The sequence below is a fragment of the Rutidosis leptorrhynchoides genome, chromosome 5 (assembly GCF_046630445.1).
Source record: "Rutidosis leptorrhynchoides isolate AG116_Rl617_1_P2 chromosome 5, CSIRO_AGI_Rlap_v1, whole genome shotgun sequence".
NCBI lineage: Eukaryota > Viridiplantae > Streptophyta > Magnoliopsida > Asterales > Asteraceae > Rutidosis > Rutidosis leptorrhynchoides.
The window spans coordinates 44,342,416-44,346,679 of record NC_092337.1 but is presented as its reverse complement, the minus strand read 5'-3'; positions in this window follow the sequence as shown (position 1 = coordinate 44,346,679).

Below are 4,264 nucleotides of genomic sequence, written 5' to 3'. Positions count from 1 at the left end.
AACAGTAGAATTAATAAATTCAAATGGGATTGAATTTAAAGTTAATGGTCACAGAGTTAAACACTACATAGATAGTCCAATGGAAGTCGACAATGAAGTTAATCACAATTTCGATACCATAGCTAACTAAGTGTGGGGAGAATCAAGTCTTTAAAGGATAATATATATTTCTGTTAGAGTTAGATTGTCTGTTTTCGTGTAGTTCTCGAAAATGGAACCCGAATGGTCTTTCCTTAGCAGACCCTAAAGAACTAGTCTTCTCCCCCCATTCTGAATTTTTATTTTTTTTAGGAAATGAAGACTGCCTGTGAACTAAACCATGGTCTAATGCTACACGCTTTGATCACTAAATGTAATAATGACACACTTTCGAGTGAAATAGTATCAGTAATCAGAGGAAGATTGGACGGAGTAAGAAAAGAATCCAGATGCGAAGATAATAAGTTACAATTTGGTAAAGGAAAATCAAAATCCGCAGCGAAAAGAAGAGCACGACACCTAGAAAGATGTCACAAATGCGAAAAATGGTCACATGGAGGTAAATGTTCAAATAATCAAACCTATTCAAATACCGAATTTGTTACTTTATGCAGAGACGGACCGTTCATATGTTTAGAAGAAAAAACACTGAATGCTCGAGGTTACGCCTATGTAGCCATGAAAAACCAATTAAACCGACTATCTTATGAATGGGATAGATCATATAACTAAGAATACTATCTCACAGGTAAGTCTGTACAGTTTTTATTTTTATTTTTAACCTTTTGATAATAAACGCTAATTTGTTCGCTATAAAGTATTAAATTGGTATTGAATAAAATTAGGTTTGGCGATCGAAATTATTGATATCATACAAAAATTTATTACATCACTGCGAAATTTAACGTTTATTCTTAAGGTATAAATATCTTTAATCAATCAACCCAAAATATTTCAAAAATTCATCATGAGTTAAATTAGGTCTTGGAACCGAAATTACTTTACCGAAAAGAGGGGCGCATATTTTTGATAATATTTGATTGGTTAAAGTGGGATAAAAAGCCAAAAAGATTTTTAATTTTATTTTTACCATGTTTTTTAAAATTAATATATAAATCTTAAATTAATATTGTAAACTTTGTAAAAACAATATATTTAAAATTGTAAATATTTGAAAAATATAATATAAGTTTGGTGTGATTTTATAATATGAATTTTTAAATTAAGTTTGGTGTGAATTTTTAATTTTTAAAATAAGAATTTTTAATTTTATGCATTTCAAATTTTAAGTTTGGTGTGAATTTTTAATATTAATTTTGAATTTTATGTATTTTTATTTTAAGTTTGGTGTGAATTTAAAAACAAAAATTTACTTTATCTCATTAAGTTAAAAATATGATTTTTAAAATTCGTCGTAAGTTGAAGACTAGGTCATTGAACCGAAATTGCTTTACCCGAGGGAGGGACGATAACTTTTATTATCATTATTTTTAATCTTATTGAATTAAAGTATGCCAAAAACATTAAAAAAAACCAAAAATCTAAGCTTTTAAAACAATCGCTTGAAAAAGGCAAATTTTAAAATTTTGTTGAAGGACGGACTAGGACATCGATCCGAAACAACCTCGTCCTAAATAACAAGGGAAACAAAATTTTAAAATTAATTACTTAATTGTTTTAATTAGTATAAGATATAAAAAAAAATAAAAAAAAATACAAACTCCGCGACTCGCGGAGTTTGAAGGGTCAAACACCGCGACTCGCGGAGGGACCAAAACTCAGAAAAAAATAAAAACGTAATCAGCTCAGTCCACACACCACAACACAAAAATAAACTGCGAAAATACTGCGAAAAAACCCGAGAAAACACTCCCAAATTCACAATTTTTCACCGTTAATCATCAAATCTTTTACTAAAATCATGTTAAGAAGGATGCTATTAAGGAATTACTCAAGAAAAACGGTAAATTTCTACACCTAAACACCATTTAATCCGAAAATTAGTGTTCTTGAGCAATTTTATACCCAATTTGATTTTGATGCTTTTTAGTGTTATTATGCTTACATTGTTTATGTATTATGCTTGTATAACCTAGATTGATGCTATTTAACATGATTAGAAGCCTTAAACTTCAAATTTTGAGTAATCTAGGATTTGTGTTCTTGAGCAATTTGGGGCTTTTTGATATAAACAGGTTATGGCCGATTTTTGTCATGAATTGTTGCTAAATTAAGTAGTGTAACATGTTTAGGTAGTTAAATGATCCAAACTTTGAGCCTAAACATGATTTTGAGAATTAAAGTGGACTTTTTCAAGTCTAAAATTCATGAACTTGATTTTTGAGAGATAATGCCATTTGAAACTTGTTTAATTGCTAGTAATGATTATTTTGACATGTTATTTGAGTTGAATGCTTATGAACTTGGCGAACATTTTCGTATATGCTTATTTGAAAAAGTGTAGATTTGATGAAAATATGAAAATGAGCTTAAGTTTGATATAAATTGATCATGTCATTGTAATTATTTTGATTGATGATTTTGCTGACACTAATGCATATTTGGATGCACAAAAATTGTGTTTGATGTGTTTTGCAGACTGAAAGGGGTGAATCTTCATCTCAAGCTCGCAATGCTCCTGCTGAGAATACGGAACAACAGGAGGTGGATAACTACTACAAACAAGATATACCTCATCCAGTCATGACATTTTCTGATATGCACTTGGAAGATTTGCACCCGAACCTGAGATTTGACAGACTTTGGATAGATTATCTAAAATACCAAAGGGGTTTGCATACTCTTCATTCTAAAGCTGTTGAAGTACCTAGGGTCATAGAATGGGGACCATTAGAAGTTGTAGAATTGGCCGGGCCAATTAGGGAATTACTTGCACAGAGGTATGGTAATTCTACTTTTAACGATTGGGTACGGTTATTCAACATGCGTAGACCTGTATATAAAGTATGGTGTGAAGAATTGTTGTGTAGTATAGAATTAAATGATCGAGTAGCTAGTTTAACCGATCGATCTTTTATTAGATTTTTGTTAGGAGGTTCGATGCGCCACATGTCTTTACTAGACATGGCTCAGGCTTTACGTATATATACGCCTGAGGAGTTAGCATCTGCCGATTGTAGAGGGTTGATACTAAATGGTAGAAAGATAGACGAAAATTTTGATACGCATGGTGTATGGAGTCAAATGACTAGCCATCACCGATTTAAAGGGGGAAATTACTCTTATTTGGATATAGATAGAGCTGAATTAAGAGTAATTCATAGGTTTTTAGCCAATTCGATTACACAACGAGGTAAGAACAAGGAAAAGGTAAATGAACAGGATTTGTTTTACCACATGTGTATTCGAGACCCACAAAGCGCTGTAAGTATACCTTATTGTGTGGGTTATTATTTATCAGCTATGGTTAGGGGGATGAGACCGCATAGCATAATAGGAGGTGGTATATTTATTACTTTAATTGCTGAATATCTCGGTGTGGATATAAGTCAGGGGGGATTACTAATCGAAGAACCAGAACCCCAAGATACAATAGGTTTAAATGTATACCATGGTGCGAAAGTTTTGAAGAGGCGAAATAACGCCGCAGCACGATATAATGGTAGACATCCACAGGTTGAGAGAAACCAACAGCAAGGTAATGTAGGAGGGGAAATGAAATGGCAGAAATGCAAAGGTTTAAAGCTTCACAAGAGTATGAAAATGCTAGACATAGAGCATTTGAAGATTGGCAAGTTCATCAAAACCAAATCATAGCTTATTGCCAACATATAGGTAGAAACTATATTCCTACTCCATCGCCCATATTCCCTCCCTGGTCTATAGAGATCCAACCACCGTATCCTATGTATAACCCAGCCGAAGCATTTTATAACACATATGGTTATGCATGAAACCCCTACTGGTATCAGTATCATCCCTAGTCTACTTAGTTTTATTTATTTTATAATTTGTAATGTTGATACATTTAATACTTATGTTAATATTGTAATAGTTTTTATAATTTTCTAACTTTTATTATTAGATTTTAATAATGTTTGAATGTGGGCTAATTACTAAAATTGGGTAATTGGGCTTTGTACCATAATTGGGGTTTGGACAAAAGAACGACACTTGTGGAAATTAGACTATGGGCTATTAATGGGCTTTATATTTATTTAACTAAATGATAGTTTGTTAATGTTAATATAAAGATTTACAATTGAACGTCCCTATAAATAACCATATACACTCAATCGGACACGATGGGCCGCCGCAGCACGAT